This window comes from Lactuca virosa, chromosome 7 (assembly GCF_052849685.1).
Source record: "Lactuca virosa cultivar CGN04683 chromosome 7, Lactuca_virosa_CGN04683_v6, whole genome shotgun sequence".
NCBI lineage: Eukaryota > Viridiplantae > Streptophyta > Magnoliopsida > Asterales > Asteraceae > Lactuca > Lactuca virosa.
Window position 1 is genome coordinate 147,344,658 of NC_136432.1, and position 23,305 is coordinate 147,367,962.

Consider the following 23,305-nt stretch of genomic DNA (forward strand, 5'->3'; position numbering starts at 1 on the left):
AGTATTAATTCATAATTGCTCCCACAATTATAACCGACTATGAACCTTTAGAATAATAACATTATTCATGGATTAAACATGTTAATATAGAACACAACAAGTATTAATGTGATGATTGATGGGTTTTGAGCATCTAACAACCTTATGGTTCACATGCAACCCTAGATGCTTTGGATTTATGTTTTCTCTAATTATACATGCAATTTAATTTTGCAAAGCATTCATCCTAACTAGCATACATTTTAACAAAATAAATAGTTAGATAATTTACCTCTTAATAGGACTTGTAGTTCTTGGCCTCCAAAAGCTTTAGCACCTCAAGTGTGATGCCTCTAATGTGTCACAAACACCAAGTGGAAAAGAAGGCTTGAGAGAATACGTTGCTAAGCACAAAATCAATATCAAACTCTAGGAATGATAGGTGTAACCGATTTTGGCTCTAGGGGTGTCTGTTTATATTGTGGCAAGTGCTAGGGGTACATCCATGCAAACCCTAATGCAACATGACTCTTCATCTTACTTAGGCTCCATGGGTTAACCTCCATGGACTATCCATTTTGGTTTAACCCACCCAAATAACCATGGATCATTGGCCCACACTATAAGAATCATTTATTTACCATATCAGTCCCCGTATATTTAATTAGTCTCTTTTGATCACTAAATTAATTCCAAATTAATTCTTGATCAATACTAATTAAATAATATGATTTCATATTAATATATTATACTTATAATATATTAACAAATCATAAATAACCTTATTCTCAAAAATCCATTCTATCAAATTGCATTGGTGAAGGCAACCCAAAAGGACCATGCTACTCTCGGGTCAAGTACATACCAATTATAGTTATGGCCTTAGACACCTAATCCAACAGTCTCCTACTTGGATAAGTCTAATAACTATAAGTGCAAGTAACACTTAAAACACCAACTAGCAATCGTAGCTCTTAAAAGCCGTTGTCGAACTCTGACCCAGTCAGTGACGCGTCCTTTAGATAAGTGATCATATAATCCTCTGTTCTTCAAGATATCAGCCGTAAAAATACATGGAACAATGTCATACTTATTGTCCAACAGTTTGTTTCTCGATCTCCGATTTGTTTGACAGAGAAATTAATTGAACACATCAATTTAGTCCCGACCGGGCCCGACACATAAGTCAAAACAAAATCATCGAGGGGCCCAAGATATCACTTTTAATCCTCCAAGATCAAAAGGAACAAATAAACTTCGACATTATATCTTTGTACTAACTACTCATCAAATCATACACAACAGTACGTTTTATAACATCAAGTTACTAATTCATTTTCGCACTATCAATGCACAACCAACTCATAGTCAACAACTCATATATCTAGGTTTGAAGACTTATATGATAGTATCGTCTCACGATCACTCGTGATAAATTCCATGAAGTGATTCAAGTGAGCGGGGGTTTAATCCAGTACTCGAATCTTATTCCAGGAGTACTCATGAACACTGCAGCAAACTTGTGTTATGTCTAAAACACTTAGACAATCTACAGTCAGATTCATGATAGTCTTGCCTCAATACCTACTTCCAAAGTATGATCAAATGTGGATAGTTTGAATAACCTAGTTATTCGGGAAGTCAAAACATGCAAAGTGAAACACAAGAACAATCGAATCCAATATGGTCTCAGAACTTATGAATATAAATAAAACATCTTTTATTTATCACCATATTGATTACACATTATTCATTATATAATGTTTCGACTAATAAACTTAATACTTGAATTAAAACAATAGTTATGCCATGCTCCAAGCATGCACACTATGTTTGTCTATGGTCCTTCCTTTGTGAAATAGATCAATTGAAAGCATGTCAATGACACTCATTTCACAATTCCAAATCCTTATCGTAAATGTAAGAATACCAAATTCTTGTTATTTTCTATAATCTGTTAGATTTTAAACTTATATGCAATGATCCTATTGTAATGACTATGCACAAAAGTCACAGAGACTTGGCAACAGACATTACAAAGTATTCCAATGGAAAGCAAATCCATGGAAACGAAGTCTCACATTCCAAGTACATTCCTTTGAACATCCTTCTTGCATTAAGTTTTCTAATCTTACATAGATTTAAAGAATAACTTCCACTTATGGAAACATTTCCATATTCCCATTTTGATTATCACTTCTGAACAAGAGTTGCCTCTTTTCAGAATATGTCAATATGGTCCTTCCAAAATTTACAATATACTTCCAACTGTCCATAAGCAACCAATCTTTGGTAAACCTCAGATTGTCCTCGGCAATTGCTTAACCATTTTATTCATATCTCATTCTAGTCCCTTTTCCCTCTTAATGCCCTAGGCATTTGGAAAATTAGAATAGATTAATGTTATAGCATATGTGATCGATCCTATACCCGAAGCATATGGGATACGATACATAATGTCTTACATAAAGACATGATACTTTAGCAGTCTTTCGCTATAAAAATTTCCACATATAGAATTTCCTTACGTTGAATCATTTCAACATACATTCACATATGTCCATGACTAAATTCGATTAAAATCTCAATCCAAGCTTTTATATTCGACTTGAAGTATGAATTCCTCTCCCTTAATTATAACAAAACAACTTTTCAAACCCTACAACTTTGCGAATTGAAACTTTTGTTTTCTATAATTAACTTTGCTAACTCGCAACACTTAATGTAATAATTGTGCTCCCACTAGCATAATAATTACATTCTTATTAGCATAACAATTATGCTCCCACTAGCTTTGACATGTACCCATAAATCAGCTGGACTTCTAGAAATCAATACTTAATGACTTTCTTACCAAAGTTCAGACTTCTGATACGAGATGCTTCGATAAGACTTTATCTAGACTTCTCAAATTCATACACCTTTCCTTAGATAGCTCATATGTGTGTCTGAACAATTCTAGAACTTACAGCAATAAGTCTCAAATGTTTAGACCTTTTTGCAATTTCTCACAATTCGAGCTATAAAGAGGGATGTCGTAATCATAATCAAATTTGAGAATGCAAATAACACAATTGCTATCTCCTTAAAATCTACTTAGTGAAAGCGTTTCCTCACAATCATTTTCATGAATTAGAGAGAAACCTTATGACACTTAGATTTTTATGGTCTATGTGTTCCTATCCATGTGAATTTGTCATAACCATAATCACAAGACAAGTTTAGTGACAAATCCAAACCCATATGGACTGAACTTGTTCAATCTTAATTTCTTGCCACTTGGTAGCACAGGGCCTGCCATTGCTTCCAGGTTGTTATGAAAACAATTGAGAACTCATAGAACTCACATTCATAGTCAACCAACTGGAATGGGCACAGAAACAAGAATATGTCAACACGATAGATTATAAACCTCAAGTCGTGTGCTAGTGATTAACAATAGGTTTACTCTTGATTAGTTCTCGAAGCTATTCAAGATCCTTAAGACTCACACTGACCTCTTGACATATAAGATTCACTTTGTCAAGGAACATTTCTTGACAAACAAATACTCAAGAGTTAGTGCGGTTTCTTATCAAGACAAACACTTCACACAATTGGCCTTAGTTGGTCTTTGTTTTATCCAAAACATCACAACTTACCAATTTCAAATGTACAAGAGTAGTAAACATTTTACTCTACATTTGATAAGTGCTATAAACCTTTCTTAATATTATGTCACTCAAGGCTCAATCTTGGAGTACGACTCTAAGACTTGATTTTGGAACGAAGTATGATTCACCTTTTGTTTTAACCATTTCAACAATTCACGATTCCTATTCTTAGCCATACAAATGCACTAAGGTATGCTTAGAGGATCAATTGTGACATGGTTCCATAATCATAACGATGATCATAAAACACGATACTAAAGTACTCTCCCTTCCTTTCAAATTGGAGAAACTTTAATCTTTCTGCCTAATTTGATTCTTCTTATTCGTTCTGCTACACATTGAGACTTTTCCTACGATTCAGAATTATACTTAATCTTGTAAGCATAACCATATTTACTAAACTTTAGTAAATCACAACGGATAGTCTTACCGTTCTTTGTGGTGGACTTGATCGTTGTGCAACCAAGTGTACCCGATCCCCTAGTCCTTCACTTGACTCACATATACATGTGAACAAGGAATTAGTCTTAATTTCCCAAAGATGAAGTTCTCATTCATCACACAATACAAGTTGCATGATTCCAAGTTTCTATCCAACTGAAACTTGGGTGATGAGAATCTTTCCTTATTTGGTAAATCTTGACACTACCACAAACGAAAGAATCAAATCCATTTTCCAATATTGCTATTAATGGAAACACATAAACAACAATTTTCACAAATGCCATTGTAAGGAAACTTAAAATAAAATAAAATCAAAATTTATCTTTTATTTATCAAAATTGCAGAAAACTTTTCCTTACAATGCAAATACATATGAAAACTATGTTGTTATCTATTCCTAAGCAATCTATCATAACTCTTTAAGCAGCAGCTCAAAATTCTGATGATCGAACCATGCAATCGAAATCCATCTCTTCACGATCAGAATCAGCTTACTCTTCATTTAAGTTTCCTTTCATTCCTTTGATTCTACAAAACATCAAAATGTAATTACATTACATCATGTATCAAGAATCTCCAAATAGGAACTTAATAGAGTTAGATATTGGACTTACCTGAAGTAGAACCATACAATTTGATTAAATTTCTCAGGTAGTCAGGGCAGCTTCGCTTCCAATGTCCTTTTCCTTAGCAATAGAAACAAACAGGCTCATTTGGAATGGCACATGGAACGATCTCAGAATTGGCCTTTCTCTTATGATCAAAACTTTTGACCATGGCCAATTCCTTTCCTTTAGGAGAAGGAATCATTTCTGGGATATCCATGTCATTGCCCATGTCAGCTTGGGAGGTAGATCATCCAATCAAGTTTGCTTTACCAGTTCGCCAAATCATTGTTGATTCAGCTGCAATTAGCAAATAGGTAAGATCAATAAGGGTCATGTCATGATCTGTCATATAGTAGTCTTTAACGAACTCACTATATGACTTGGGAAGTAACTGAAGAACCAAGTCAATAGCCAACTTCCTTGGGATCACGACACCTAATATTCCTAGCCTGTCAATATGCAGCTTCATGTTCAAGACATGAGCACATACAGACTTTCCATCTTCATGTTTGCTTAACAATAGGGCTTGGGTGACCTTGAACTTTTCAAGTCTTCGAACTTGTGGGTTAAGGAGAATTATTGGAGGAGGTGGAGGAAGTGAAGTTCCACTACAGCACGAAGAAGGGATTAATCTTTCACCTTGATCATCTTGTGGAATGTCATCTTTATGAAGAAAGGATTAGGGAAGACCATAGTAGTCTGAAGTAGACATCTACAAGGGAGAAATTCAAGTTAGTTGATTTAAGTCCTTAATATAACACCCAAATGAAATATTAAGGCTAGGACCCAACACAATATTTCACAATTCGAAAGAGGGATGCCATAATCCAATTGCAAAATATTTGAAGGTAGGTAAATAACGATGTACCAATTTCCACCATGAAAAATGAAATTGATTATTAAGTTTTAATTGGATTGAAATTCCTAGATCCTTTGTGATTCATTGAACTTTTCAATGGCATGTTTAAATCTCGATTGTGCCCTTCAAGTTTGTGACTGGGATGCCGAGGATCACAAACAAGGTGTGAATAACCAAGAAAATTAACCTGGTACACCTAATGTTACAAATCACCTAATCAATGTGCCGGTTAACGATACACGCTCCATTGATCTATGATTAACATCAAGCTACCCTTTGCCACGCATTGTCAGTCCCAGATTAGTGTTTCGGTTAACCACACACGCTCCACTAACGAGTTAGCAAGGTGCAAAGTGCAATTTCATGGGATATCACCATTTTCACATTTTTCCTAAACTAACTAATATTGGGAATTTAATAAAAGTTTAGTTACTTTATAATTATCATTATACTTATAATGAGAATTGGTATCCTATCCTACCCATTCGGCTAACGACCCTCCACCAGTCAAGGAAGTGGTGGTTGAGAGTGGACACCCATTAAACTGCCATTTTATAGGCAGTAACCTTATACCCCCTTATAGACTGGCTTCGTGAATGAGGCCTACTAACGGTAAGACTGACTTGTCTTATACATATATAATTATTAAACTTTTAATATTATAATAATACAAGGGTTGAATTTTAAACTTTTAAAATTCTAGGGTTTGGAATTAAAGTATTCATAAGTGTGACTTTACAAATTCCAAAACTTGAGGGCATGTTTTGAAACTTGTCAAAACTTTTCATTTCCATAACTTATGAGTTTAATGACTTTTAAAGAAAAAGACTTTTTCATATTCCATAACTTGAGGACAAGTTATGGAATTCATTTAAAGGCATTTTGATCAAACATTTTAATCAACAAAATAGTCTATGATCTAGTTAAACTCATAAGTCAAGATAATTCATATCAATAATTGCAAGAAATTAACCTAATCGTATAAACTACTACAAATCTTGAAATTTAGACAACTATATTATAATTGGATGAGCATGATCATTACCATATCAAGAAAACAGATTATATGTTCCAAAAAAACAGTTTGTGGTAATGATCCTAACCCAATTCTGGCCAAAAACTCGAAAATCTGCAACCTGAGACATCAACTCGGCGAGTGCAAGAACTTGACTCCTCGAGTTGGTCATTTACTGAGTGTACTCATGGATTCAGCCAATGGACTTGGCGAGTTCGTCAGTCAGAAGCCAGAAATTCAATTTTTCAACTTTGAAAAGCAATAAGCATCAAGTATAACAGAAAACAGTCCTAGGATCTGATACCACTGATGGGTTTTGATCACTCTAATAACCTTATGGTGCACATGCAACCCTAGATACTTTGGAGCTATGTTTTTGTCTAATTATACATACAATTTGATTTTGCAAAGCATTCATCCTAACTAGCATACATTTTAACAAAATAACTAGTTAGATAATTTACCTCTTAATAGGACTTGTGGTTCTTGGCCTTCAAAAGCTTTAGCACATCAAGTGTGATGCCTCTAATGTGTCACAAACACCAAGTGCAAAAGGAGGCTTAATAGAATAAGTTTCTAAGCACAAAATCAATATCAAACTCTAAGAATGATAGGTGTAACTAATTTTGGCTCTAGGGGTGTCTATTTATATTGTGGCAAATGTTAGGGTTACATCCATCCAAACCCTAATGCATCATGAATCTTCATCTTACTTAGGCTCCATGGGTTAACCTCCATGGACTATCCATGTTGGTTTAGCCCACCCAAATAACTATGCATTATTGGCCCACAGTATAAGAATCATTGATTTACCAAATCAGTCCTCGTATATTTAATTAGTCTCTTTTGATCACTAAATTAATTCCAAATTAATTCTTGATCAATACTAATTAAATAATATGATTTCATATTAATATATTATACTTATAATATATTAACAAATCATAAATAATCTTATTCTCAAAAAACCATCCTATCAAATTGCATTGGTGAAGGCAGCCCAAAAGGACCATGCTACTCTCGGGTCAAGTACATACCAATTATAGTTATGGGCTTAGACACCTAATCCAACAATGACTATATCCCAATATATCATAACATTATCTAATAGTTGTTGTTATAATGTTCCAATATCCAAATATTAAATCCAAATCAAAATCCATTTCTAGAATAATACAGTCTTATAGCTGAAGTGTGACCAATCATACGTAGCTCAAAAGAATGAATTTATCAATGGATCTATCAAAATTTAATTTGTGTGAATTCTGTGAATACTATCATCTCCACGGTTAACTTTACTCTAAGTATAGTTAAATATCTTGGAGAATATGATTGGTGTTCTTTCGTAACATGGAGTCTCTTAGCTTGAGTAAGTATACTCTCTAAGTCACAAAGATTTCTATGTGATCCTTGGATGGTAGAAATCAACATAGTTTTTCAATGATTCCATTCATCCAATCATATTTCAATTCAAATTCTAAAGTAGTGTATTCTTATTTTGTAGTAGATTGTATCAGTATGTTTTGCTTGGACCTTATTCCAACAAAACTTTCCATTCATTCCATAATGAAGTCAAAATCTATTTATAATTCATAATTATTTATATTTTTTTAGAAATTAACATCTTGTATAGCTCTTTCCATAAAGATCATTTCTAAACTAATTGTCTCATATACCTTCTCTTAGTTCTTCTAAAGTACTCTTAGAATGCTCTCTTAGTCATCCAGTGACTTAACCATGTATTCAATTAGTATCATATAACATGCTTACAGCATGATCAAATACGATGTCCTATGCATAATATGGCGTAAATGATGAATTCATTTTCCAAGAAAATAGAATATAAATCATTTCATCTAGTTCAAAACTATGAGCTATGTAGTTTTGAGGCTAGTTCAAAATGGTGCCATATGACAATGCTAAGAATTCTCCAAAAGAATCTTGTGTCTTGATCCCTTTCAAGATATTGTCAATATATGTATAAGGACATGGAACTTTTAACATTCATTTTATCTATCCCTTATAGATTTTACATTCCAAGAATGTATCTTCTCCTTCCTAAGTCCTTCATTTTAGTAACACTTTCCGAGTTAAGGTGAAAACAACACTGCTTAGTCGGAATGTGATTTCAAATGATTAAGTATGTCTCATTCATACAAGATTAGGAATTTCACTATGCTCCCACTAGTTCTTAGTAAACACACATGTTCTATTCATTTTGATATAAAAACATACCTTGTGGTTAGACATTAAAATGATGATTGTCACATCGAGATGTTTGCTTTATATCCACAAGTGGATCTCAAGCTCTACACATTTTGTTAGGATAACATGGATTAAGAAAACCTTCGGGCTAATATATATAGATATCTTCCAGTAGATGTCGATTATGAAAAGCGGTCTTTCTTGAAATGTATTTACTATATCTCATATTAAGAATATGAATTTATAGTATATAATATCCTTATTGATCTAATCATAGCTACCTGTGAAAAAGGTTTGATCACAGTTAATATTGTAAGTATGATGAGGACCATAGTCAATGACATGAGTATCAGAGAATCCTTTTACAACAAGTCTTGCTTTAAATGTGTATGGTTATCTATGTAATTTATTCTTTCTAGAAGAATTATTTACTCCTTCTAGCCTTGTTATAAGGATAAATTTTAATCAAGCATGTAGTTGTTTCTCATACATGGATTACATCTCATGTTCATGACTCTAAGTCCTTTATCCGATTCATGATTTGAAATAACATCTTGGTATTTGATGGATTTTCCAAAAACCATCAATAAAAGCTCATCAATGAGAGAATCCACATTTCTCAAGTCATATATGATTTCTACCATTAATGAGAACAAATTTTGTTTGTGAATAGCTATTATTCAAGTTTAACAATCCTTGTTAAAACTAGTGCCAACTATTACTACATAAGGTTATGTTCCTTGAGCTGCTTCAAGTTCCATGTACCTCCCACTTGCTTTATCATTAGAAGCTTGCTTTCTACTAACTTAGCTTTCACAAGAATAAAAGAACCTATTCTTGGTGGGTTTGCATATAACAATCTAAGCAACATTTAGAGTATTAACCAAATATGTGTTTAGTAGATTTTGGGTTTAGAATCTTTAGTCCAACATCGGCTTCAAATCCACAAAACATTAAGTAAGATGAGGATGGAGCCTTTCCATACTAAATCTTATAAAGTGTTTAATCTACTTATTAGTTGGTATTTGTATTCAAGATACAATTAATAGTGATTGAAGTATTATCCCAAAAATATTAAAGGAAGATATTTCTACCGATTGGAAAGTAAATCATACCAAGTAAGATTTAATTCATCCTTTATTATCATTAAGGCCTTAGATGGTTCTTACTAGTTTGCATCTCAACTTTTGAAACCTTCAACAAAGATTTCACAATTATGCTTTACCACGTAAAATATAATTAAAACTACTATAGTTGTTAATAAAGTTGATTTGGTATCTTGTGCTTAATCTCAAACATTCATTAGAAAGGAAGTTATACACCAAAGTGTATAGTTCCTTAATTATTTTCTCTACACCTTAGTGAAAATATCACTAGGAATCATTTACATATAAATAAGGTTCACATATGTCAAATAAACTACATTATTTGCCTTCAAAGATCCCTTTCTTGAAGTTGGAATATGTAAATGCCATTTATATAATAAAGATAACAATGTCCAAGATAAGTTTGATTTAAAACAAGTTTAAGTCAAAAGTGCTTGTATATAGAACTTGATTTTATTTATAAAATGTTGATATTCACTTCATAATTCTATTAAGAGATTTAGTCTCATAAATAGAAGTTAATCATTTCAGAATATGAATATTATCGTTATGACAAACGATTAAGTAAATGATCAAACATTTGAATAAAATAACTGAGACATAAATTTAGACATGCTAAATTAAAACATATTTTTGTTCCAAAAAAATATTGTTTTACATTACAAGTAATTTATGTTCTAAGCATAAATAATAAACTAAACTCCGAGAGTGTAGTTCCAACTTGATTGTGCTCAGCTGGTACTCTTCAATAAATATCTACAAGCCATTAACAAATATTTGGTTTACATTTAAGTACCAAGTACCTAAGTGTTATATGAAAAGTATGAGTTCTATCTAGTTGATACAAGAAGTACTAGTCTCTTCCAGACTTTCTTTCCTAATAAGAGGAGTAAATCCTCTTCTAGTGTCCAGTTTGTTCTCATAAGAAATAAGATCCATCCATGTGGGCCTTAGTAGATTTCTTGGGCTTAAAGGTGTTCAGTCCATAAACATGGGCCTCTTAGATCACACTAGGTGATTCTTTTAGCCTTGGATTATTCCAATGTTTAAACTAGCTTTAAATAAAATATCATTGTATTTATTAGCATATTGTTTGACTTGTTATATCATCAGATATATGTTTTAAATCATCCAAGACTTCCTAGAAGTCATGAATAACTATTCCTAGCTTGATGTTAGAAGCATCTATAGCATCACAGTGATGCCTTTACTAGGTATCATTTTCATTTAGTCATTAAAGAAAATGACAATTCATGATAATAAGAATGTATTATTTAAATACAAAATTTTAACAAAATTCATTTAGTATTTTCAATATTTAATGGGATCGCTAATAACAAATTTATCTCATCCATTTGAATTCAACCCGGTAGATATCGATTATCAGTTATATCTCACTATATAATTCCTAGATTAATGGGATCGCTAATAACAAATTTAATTAGAAATGTTTGATCCCATCTATGCCTCGGAACTCTCTTGCTTAGGTATCGTTTATCAAAAAAGATTTCCGATCAAATCGTCCAATTTGAAAAACTTGTTTAATCGGCCTTTAACTTGGTTATAGAAACCGCCAAGACACCCCAGCCATCAAAAGACAACACTAAGTGGTTAGGTATCCTTTATCCCACTAGTGCATACAAGAGACGTGCGGGTGTTTTTCAAAAGAATTGCATAGATTTAAGGTTTGTAAAATAAGGGTCTTTATATATGTTTTATAATTCTAGTTAAAAAACATATGATATCATGGTTATTACATGCATATAATAAACCATGGTATAAAATTTCAAAAGAAAATCATTTTTAAAGGTTCTATATAAAAAGCTGGTTTTTATATAATTTGACGCAATTAAATTTTAATAACCGATATTAAGTTTGAATGCTTTTGAACATTTTATATCTTTAATAAAACTTCATTTTATTACTTGTATATTTGGATTTTGTATAAGTTACAAAAATCACCATTTTAAAACTTATAATCGAGTATTTCAAAATTTTCCGTTATTAACGATTTTATAAAATCAGGTTTTATTTTTTAAAATAATAACTTGTTACATCTTATATCCAATTTTAAAAACCCAAACTCCATGTGATGTTTATTTTGTCCAAAATTATTTTAGCATGTGAAAAACTAATTTATCAACCACACATAATAATTGCATAAAATAAACAACACAAACATGCATAAAAAGATATATGCATAAACATAGCCAACTAATGACATTTTGTGTGCCAACACAAAATTGCCAAGTCCATTCCTAAAAGGACATTTAAAGGGATAAAAAAACTTCTTGTAATGTTGTTGTAGAAGCTCCCACTTGAGTAAATACCCATTGCTTGCAAAAGATAGGAAAAACTTCTTGAAGGCTAAAATTAAGCAACTGTCGCTAAAAGCCAACAACTTTTTCTGAACAGCATTAGTGACACTTTTCAAAAAATGTAACTGAAAATTTTGCACACCTTTTAGACTTAAAAATTGCTCTTCTGTCTTCAAAAATGGTCCCAACTTGATTTCTTGTTACATTTTTGTACAAATAAATTAATTCTAAAAACTATTCTATTACTTTACAAAAATAACCAAGAAAAGATAATCTATTTAATTATTACATACCATATGAATAAATAAATTATTACAACCATTTTCTAACAAAAATAACCAACACAACAACATAACAACACATTGGTCCTTGGCTAGTTTATGCACATCATATACATCAATATACACATCAAACAACCTTTCTTTCTCTAAGACAACTTTAAATGACAAAAGATGCAGCTTTTGTCACATAAAATAAAAAATTTGTCATAGAAAATATCTATGAACTTATTTTTATACAAAAACAAATTATCCATATTCTCCAAAAACTAAGATTTCCAAAAATCAAAAAATTTAACCAAACTTGCAAAGTGGCTCTGATACCAATTGTTGGGTTTTAGTTCAAAAATAGTTTCATAAACAAGAAAAATATGGCAATGGAAGTCTTTAATTTTTGAAATAACATAAACATTTTATACCCACCAAGGATCTTCTTGCAAGTTATAAAAAGATTAAACACCAACCAAAGGAAGGATGAAGAAATCACAACCTTTGTAGTTCTTTGGGTCCTCTTGGGAGGCTTGGAAGTTGATGAAGAATGCGGAACCTTTGAGACACCAACAATGACTCAACTTGATTTAGATGCTACTCCAAAACTCTTAAACTCTTAATATTGAAGTTCATAACCAAAGTATAAACTTCAAGAGAGTATAAATGCAAGTAATCTCCAAGTCTTCAAATCAAAACTAGAGAGAATGAGAGGGAGAGAAGAGATTTCGGCCTTTTGCATCAAGAAGGAGAATGAGCAACTAGCCAAGTGAAATCCCTCTTAGTTATATGCATAAAGTGAAGTTATTAACCATTAGTTCCTTCAACTTTAGACAAACTTGTCTCCATGTCATAATAGTGTACATGCATGCTTATAAAGCATGATTTCTTTTGAATAAACAAATTGAAATCCCATGCTTTTTTTTCTTTCACCAATTTCAAAAAAAGATACAAAAAAGAGAAGTAATAGGCTTAAATTTTATAAAACCAAGTTTTATAAAATATAATGTTTGTCTTTTGAGTAAAAGACAAAAGATTTTCAACTAGTCCAAAAACGTTGTACACAACTTATTAATTCATACCATATGAATTATGTAATGTTACTTGCTAATGAAAATTATTATTTCCATAAAATAAATAATTTCCAATTGAATTATAAGAGTTTTATTGAATATTTATTAAAATCAATTTCTAATAAATAATCAATTGTATCAAGTTGTTGTTAGTGTGACCCATTAGTATCATATGTTATTTAGCAATATCAATTTAATATGACTCTTGAGCATACTAGATCTTTCTGTTGGTTCCTGGCGTGCGTCTCCCGCACCTATCACAAATGCCATTCCTTGACCACCTTGATTCTTCAGCTTATGATAGTCTTTCCTGAAATGTCCTAGTTGGTTGCACTCGAAGCAGGTTCGATTTCCTCCTGCAGTAGTAGTTGAGGTTGTATCGTTTGGGGTCTTTCTGCATAATCCGACGATGTGACCCCTTATCTTGCAGTTGCTATAGGTCATGTAGTTTCCAACATGATGATAGTTTCACTTGGGGAAACGAGGTAGGGTTCCAGCATATGGCTTTTGTCGGAGTGGGAGTGTTTGAGACTGCAACATATACTGTTGCATGTTCTGGATTTGGCTTGCGGTGCATGAAGTTCCTCTTCGTCTTTCCTTGGAAATTCCTTTTAGTACTCCCAACTCTATCCTTCTCCTTCGATGGGGTCATGGTACCCCGTCGGATGCATTACTCAGTCAACACCCAGGCCAGTTGTTTATCGTTGTCAAAAGTGGAGGGTCTGGATGAAGTAACCATACGTTGGACTGGTGATGCTAATCCCCCAAATGTATCTCTCTGTCTTCTTGTCTTCTGAGGGCACAATTCCAAGGAAAAGAGTTGCAAGATTCCAGCTACCTCTGATCCTTGCATGGTTAGATTCCAGAGCTCTTGTTCTAGTGCCTGAATCTCCTGTCATGGGCAATAGTCCTTGGTCATCATCTGTTTCAGCTATTCCCATCCCATGGCATAGGCTTCAGTAATTCTTATGGACTTGTCATGGTTGTTCCACCAGGTTAAGGCAGAAACCATCAGTGTGCAGGTAGTGGACTTAACCCTGCAGTCACTGGCCCGACCACAAATAACATAGGCGCACATTCCAGGTTTATTTTGTTGGGTTTTGAGCATTCTAACACTCCTAAGTGTACATGCAACCCTAAATACCTTGGATCTATGTTTTCTCTATTATACATACAATTATGAACATCCAAGGTATTATCCTAATCTAGCAAACAAAATAATAAATATAACAAGATAGAATACATACCTCTTTGATGTAGAATGTCTTCATGAAGCTTGAGTGCCTAGTGCCCCAAGTGTGACACCTCAAATGGTTCACACAACACCAAATACACTTGGAATAACTTGAGAGAAACTTGAACACTCCTTGAAATCATCTAGCCCTCACACTCACACATTAGTGCACGATTTCTTGAGCCATGAGATTCTTTTATATGGTGGCTATTAGGGTTACACCATGTAACTCATAACTTTACCCATTCCTTATGCTCCATGGATTTTAACCTCCATGGAGTATCCATGGGTCACCCCATGGACTTAGTCCAACATAAGGAATCTTGGATCACAAGCCCATATATATAAGAATGAATGATTTACACAATCAACCCATATATTTAATTAGTCTCCTTTTGCTCACTTAACTAATTCTAAATTAATTCTTGACCAATACTAATTAAATAACCTTATTAATATATTAGAACTTATAATATATTAACCAACCTTAAGTGTTATTTCTCTCATTATAGTCTATCCAAATGCATGATGCCATGCAACCCAAATGGACCATGCCGGGTCGGGTCAAGTCTTACCAATTATAGTTATGGACTTAGACATTAATCCAACAGTCTCCCACTTGGATAAGTCTAAAACTATTATTGTGTATGACTTCAGGAACCGATCAGCAATCGTAGCTCTCAAAAGCTTCTGTCGAACTCTGACCTTGTCGATGAACTCTGACCTTTGTTAATGACTTGTCCATTAGATAAGGGATCATATATTCCTCCATTCTAGATATCATATGGACTGAGACATGGATTATCAATCATTCTCTCTGTCGAGGGGCCCACAGATATCGCTTTTATCCCGAAGGTAAAAGGAATGGATAAACTTCGACTCATATGGCTTGTTCTACTACTTGTTGAATCATACACAAAGGCACGTTTTATAACATCGAGTTACCAATGCGTTTTCGTGCAATCAATGTATAACCAACTCATAGTAACAACTCATATCTCTAGGTTTGAAGAATATAAGATATTATCGTCTCATGATCACTCGTGATAAAATCTATGAAGTGATTCAAATGAGCGCGGGTTGAATCCAATACTCAGAACTTATGAGCACTCATGAGTGTTGTAGCACCACTTTGTCCACCAACTTGGACCTCTACAAACCAACCCATGACAGTCTTGATTCATATCTACTTCCAACATATGACCGACTGTGGATGGTTTGAATAACTTAATCATTCAGGAAGAGCGACTTAGTTATTCTGGAAGTCAAAACATGCAAAGTGAAACACAAGAATAAATGAATCAAATATGGTATCAAACCCTTTGAATATAAATAAACACTTTTATTTATCACCATACTGATTACTCATTATTCATTGTTTCGGTTTTATCAACTTTATACTTGAATTAAAAACACTAGTTGTCCCATGCTCCAAGCATGTACACTATGTTTTTCTTAAACAATAGCTTTGCCATACACCAAGTATGCACTCTATGTTTGTCTATGATCCTTACTTTCTGAAATAAACCAATTGAACATAATTTCAATGATTCTAATTTCACACTCCCAAATCCTTATCGAAAAATGTGGGAATTCCAAATTCCTATCATTTATCGAAATCTGTTTAGATTTTAAACTTATATGCACTGACCCTCCTGTAATGAATATGTACAAAGTCACAAAGACTTGTCAACAGTCATTATAAGGTATTCCAATGGAGATCAACTCCATGGAAACTAAGTCTCATATTCAAAGTACATTGCTTTGGACATGCTTCTTGCATTAAGTTTTCTAATCTTACACAGATAACTTCCACATATGGAGACAACTCCATATTCTCATTTTGACTATCACTTCTGAATAAGAGATGCCTCTTTTCAGAATATGTCAATATGGTCCTTCCAAAATTAGCACTATACTTCCAACTATCCCTGAGCAACCAATCTTTGGTAAACCTCAGATTGTACTCGACAATTGCTTAATCATTTTAGTCATATCCAATTCTAGACCTTTTCCCTTCTTAATGCCTCTGGGCATTTGGAAAAATTTAGAAATGACAAATATTATAGCACATGCAATCGATCCTGTACCCAAAGCAAATGGTACACGATTCATGATGTCTCACATAAAGACATGATTCTAGACTAGTCTTTTGCTACAATATTTTTATTTGCCATGTTTTCAAATTTTGACTATGAAGAGGGATGCCGTAATCATAATCGAATTTTGAGAACGCAATATATAGAATTTCCTTAAGTTGAACCAATCCAACATGAAATTCATATATATATATATATATATATTCTTGACTAAAGATGATTAAGGTCTCAATCTAAGCCTTTAGAACTGAAATGAAGTATATCCTCTCCCTTAATTATAGCAAAACAACTTTTTCAATCCCTGCAGCCACACGAATTGAAACTTTGGTTTTCTATAATTAACATTGCTAACTTGCAACACTAACAATAATTATCATGCTCCCACTAACATGATGATTATTAGCATAACACTTATGCTCCCACTAGCTTTGACATGTACTCAGAAATCAGCTGGACTTCTAGAAATCAATACTTTATTGACTTCCTTACCAAAGTTCAGATTTCTGATACGAGATGCTTTGATAAAACTTTATCAAAATCATACACCTTTCCTTAGATAGCATGCATGTGTGTCTAAACAATTTCAGAACTATGAAAAGGGATGCCGTAATCATAGTCTCAATTGTTTAGACCTTTTACCATCTGCTTCAAATCTACTTGGTGGAAGTGTTTCCTCACCATCATTTTCATGAATCGGAGAGAAACCTTATGACCCTTAGATTTTATGGTGTATGTGTTCTTATCCATATGAATCGTCAAAACCATAGTCACAAGACAAGGATAATGACAAATCCAAACTCATATGGACTGAACTTATGCAATCTTAACTTCTTGCCACCTGGCAGTACAGGGCCTGCCATTGCTTCCAAGTTGTTATGCAACCAATTGAGAACTTTCAGAACTCCTCTGCAAAGCCAACTTTAACTGGAATGGGCAAAGAATATGTCAACATGATAGGTTATAAACCTCAAGTCGTGTGCTAGTGAAGAACCTCAGGTTTTATTCTTGATTAGTTCTTGAAATTATTTTTAGGATCTTTAAAACTCCCACTGTCCTCTTGACATATAAGACTGTCTTGCCAAATATTCAAGAGATAGTGCGGATTCTTTATCAAGACAAACACTTCACACAATTGGACTTAGTTGGTCTTTGTTTAATCCAAAACATCACAACTTACCAACTTCAAATGTACAAGAGTAGGACACTTTTACTCTTACATTTGACAAGTGTAATAAACCTTTCTTTAAGATATGTCACTCAACTTATAGTCTTGGAGTATGACTCTAAGACTTGTTTTGAAACGAAGTATGACTCATCTTCTTGATTTAACCATTTCAGCAATTCATGACTCCTCTTCTTAGTCATAAGAATGCACTAAGATGTCCTTAGAGGACCAATTGTGATATGGTATCTTAATCATTAAGATGATCATAAACATGATACTAAAGTACTCTCCCATCTTTTCAGATTTGAGAAACTTTTATCTTTCTGCCATACTTTGATTCTTCTTATTCGTTCTGTCTCACATTGAAACTTATCCAATGTTACAGACTTATACTTAAACTTATAAGTATAACCATATTTACTGAACTTAAGTAAATCATGACGAATAGTCTTATTGATCTTTTGTGGTGGACTTGACCATTGCACAAGAATGTGTACTCGATCCCTTAGTCCTTTCCTTATTCACATAAGGAATTAGTCTTAATTTTCCAAGCTGAAAGTTCTCATTCATCATACTATACAATTTGCTTGATTCCAAGTTTCGGTCCAATTGAACCTTGGGTGATGAGAATCTTTCCTTATTTGGTAATATTAGACACTACCACAACCGAAAGAATCAAAAACATTTTTCTAATATTGCTATCAATGGAATCTTATAAGCAACAACTTTTCACAAATGCCATTGTAAGGATACTTAAAATAAATAAAATCAAAACCTTTTTCTTTTATTTTAAAACTTTGCGGAAAAACTTATCCTTACAATCCATATGAAAACCTTGTTGTTATCTATTCCTAAGCAATATAAATATCATAACTCTTAAGTAATAGCCCAAAATTCTGATCACCGAACCATGCGATTGAAATCCATCTTCGCGATCAGAATCAGCATGTACTTAATAGAGTTAGACAATGGACTTTACCTGAAGTAGAGCCAAACTTATTGACTTTAACATCCTTAGGTAAATTTGGCAGCTTCGTAACCAATGCAACTTCCTTTGGCAATAGTTACCTATGGACCCTTGATAATGGGACTATCTCAGACTTCGCCTCTCTCTTTACCATTGGGTCAACCGAGTTGACTATGGCCGATCCCTTTCCATTGGGAAGAGAGAGCTTTACTGGATATCCAATGTCATCATTGTCAATGTCCATAGCGTTTTAGGAAGTTGATCTTAGCAAATAGATAAGATCATTAAGGGTCTTGTCTTAGTCTGTTTCATAGGATTCCCAAAAGAACTTACTATGTGACTTAGAAAGTAGTTGAGCCACCAACTTTCTCAAGACTTTGACACCCAACTCTCCCGGTTTGTCAATATGTGACTACATCTCCAAGATGTGATCACACCTAGACCTTGCCTTGCCAATAGGGCTTGAGTGACCTTAAACTTTTTAGGAACTTGTGGGTTAGCGAGAATAATTGGAGGAGGTGAAAGAAGTATGATATCCATGGGACATCATCTTCATTTAGGAAAGCTTGTTTCAAGAGATTTGGGAAGATCATAAATGTCTAGACCAGACATCTTTTTGGGAGATATTCAAGATAGTTGATTTAAAGTCCTTAATATGACACCCAATATGAAATATTAAGGCTAGGACCCAACAAACTATTTTATAACTTAGAAGAGGGATGCCGTAATCCAAGCTATAAAATATTTGAAGGTAGGTGAATGACGATTCACCAATTTCCACCATGAAAAACGAAATAATTTATTAGGTTTTAATTGGATTTGAAAGTCCTAGATCTTTCAGATTCATTGAACTGTTCAAAGGCATGTTTCAATCTCGAGTGTGCCCTTCAGGTTTTGTGACTGGGATGCCGAGGATCACAAAACAAGGTGTGAATAACCATGCAAATATACTTGGTACCCTTAATATTTACCCCTTAATCAGTGTGCCGGTTAACCACACACGCTCCACCGATACTATGATAAATATTAAGTTACCCTTTGCCTACCTTGTTAGGTCCAGGTTAGTGTGCCGGTTAACCACACATGCTCCACTAACGACTTAAGCAAAGTGCAAAGTGTAATTTCATGGGTTAGCACCAAATTCACATTTTCCTAAGTAACTAAGATTGGGTATTAATAAGAGTTTAGTTACTTAGTATTTATCATTAATACTTTTAATGAAAGGAGAATTGTAGTCCTTGTCCTACCCATTCGGCTAACGACCCTCCACCAGTCAAGGAAGCGGTGGGTGAGAGTGGACACCCATTAAACTGCCATTTTATAGGCAGTAACCTTATACCCCCCTTATAGACCGGCTTCGTGAATGAGGCCTACTAACGGTAAGACTGACTTGCTCTTATACATATATTTATTATTAACTTATAATACTATAAAGTATAAGGGTTGAATTTTAATTTTTAAAATTCTAAGGGCTAACTTGGAATTAAAGTATTCGTGGGGAAAACTTTACAAATTCCAAAACTTGAGGGCAAGTTTTGAAAATATTCAAAACTAATTAATTCCATAACTTATGTGTTTAAAGTAGTTTTAATTAAAAAAAAAACTCTTCAAGTTCCATAACTTGAGGACAAGTTATGGAAGACTTTAAACTAATAAAAGAATGTAACTTTTCTTTATTTTTGTAACTTATTGAACTAATTAACGTTACACATTTTATCATTTAATGAAGTGACTCTTGAACCTCCATAACTTGAGGACAAGTTATGGAGTCATAAAACCATTTAATGAGGACAAGACTCTTCATTTTTGTAACCATTGCCAACTTTTTATGAGTTTTATGAAACTTAAATGTGACTTTTCATATAACTTGAGGACAAGTTACAAAAACACATTTTAGAATCAACTCTTAGATTAAAATGGATTGAAAACACATAATCAATTAACTTTTCTATTAATCTAATAAACTCATATGAACAAAGATAATTCACATCAATTTTTTTTCAAGTAATTAGCATAACTTTTAAACTAATACAATTCGATTTTTCAGCTAATTTTGCAAGTATAACAAGAAAACAAGCCTTGGCTCTGATACCACTGATGGGTTTTGCGCATTCTAACACTCCTAAGTGTACATGCAACCCTAAATACCTTGGATCTATGTTTTCTCTATTATACATACAATTATGAACATCCAAGGTATTATCCTAATCTAGCATACAAAATAATAAATATAACAAGATAGAATACATACCTCTTTGATGTAGAATGTCTTCATGAAGCTTGAGTGCCTAGTGCCCCAAGTGTGACACCTCAAATGGTTCACACAACACCAAATACACTTGGAATAACTTGAGAGAAACTTGAACACTCCTTGAAATCGTCTAGCCCTCACACTCACACATTAGTGCACGATTTCTTGAGCCATGAGATTCTTTTATATGGTGGCTATTAGGGTTACACCATGTAACACATAACTTTACCCATTCCTTATGCTCCATGGATTTTAACCTCCATGGAGTATCCATGGGTCACCCCATGGACTTAGTCCAACATAAGGAATCTTGGATCACAAGCCCACATATATAAGAATGAATGATTTACACAATCAACCCATATATTTAATTAGTCTCCTTTTGATCACTTAATTAATTCCAAATTAATTCTTGACCAATACTAATTAAATAACCTTATTATTATATTAGAACTTATAATATATTAACCAACCTTAAGTGTTATTTCTCTCATTATAGTCTATCCAAATGCATGATGCCATGCAACCCAAATGGACCATGTCGGGTCGGGTCAAGTCTTACCAATTATAGTTATGGACTTAGACATTAATCCAACATATTTATGGTATGGCTTATGTACGATACTAACCTTTAACTGAGGCATCTGACCTAAAGGGTTGAGTTGGTTGTTTTAGTTGAAGGGATGTTTAGAATTTTTATTAAGTGTTCTCATCGCGGGTTAGAGTATATATAAACTCTTATATATTATGGTTGGTGGGGTTTGTAGTATTATTAATTTTTGTTTTGTACTTCCCAACTACCGAGCACAGACAGGGGCCAGACATGAAACACCGGAGGGCAGGACCATTTTGGCATTAAAGTTGTTCTGAAATCCAACTATGCGGCCCTTCAAACCAGATTCCCCGTACCGTAAGTAGTCGAGAAGTAGTTTTTATTATTAATAATACTTTTAGTAGAAACTAGTTGCTATAGTTATATTCCTCTTTCGAGGATACGAGTTCTCTATACCTAATTTAGCTCTGATACCAATCTGTCACACCCCCGGCCGAGGTGGCGGAAGACGACGGGCTGTGTGACTAAGTTCATAGATCACAGATAAATTGAATATACAGCACAAGTACAACAATAAACAAAGCAGTATTTGTATTACAAATTTATGCTCTCATACTAGGTTCTTACAAATAATAATAATCATAATAATACGAGCATGAGTTTGCCTTAATAGTTAGGCATAACAGTATAAAAGTAGAAAATTAAAGTACTTGCAAGCCATGTTTTCCAATGTCTGAGTGTGCCCAAAATTTCACTGATTTCTTGAGAATACATGTATTTTGAAAATCAACACGAGGTTGGTGAGAGTCATAGGTTTTCTGCTAGCCACAGTAATGATACTTTTATAAAGCCCAAAAGTATTTTCTTTTCATAACAATAGTAAAAAAAGTATTTGCAATGGATCTTTATAAGCCCAAAATGAAATTTTGTATAAGTAAATCCATGCTTTGATATGTACTTGTAATAATTCCTTGAAAGTCAAAATGTATTCTTTGTATAAGTAATTTCCATACTTAAAAATAGTTTTGAAAGCAACCAAACCTATGGTTGTAATTTGAGAGAGAGAGAGAGAGAGAGAGAGAGAGAGAGATTTGTGTTAATGCTTATAGTGAGTCCTATAATCGAGCTATTGATGAAAAGTACCCCTCCCTACAACGCTTCATTGGACGTTATAGTAACGATCGTAGACACATATCACCTGCTACGATTGATTAGTCGAAGGCTATAGCTAGCAACCGCAGGTGGTGTTGTCGACCCAATATAGATCTATACATATGTACATTGCTCCAAAGATTCACGATTATAGTAGTGTGGGGCAGGCTAAGTGGTTAGACTCAGCTAATGAATAAAGTATCGTCTCACTAAAAGCCATTAACTAAAAGTTTGTGAATAACTCTCAGCCCTAACTTAATTATAATTACGTACTAGGCATAATGAATTTTGTAGTATAACGTTCAGAACACGCTTGTATTAAAATTATTATGTTAATGCAATGGATGTTGTTGCTTGT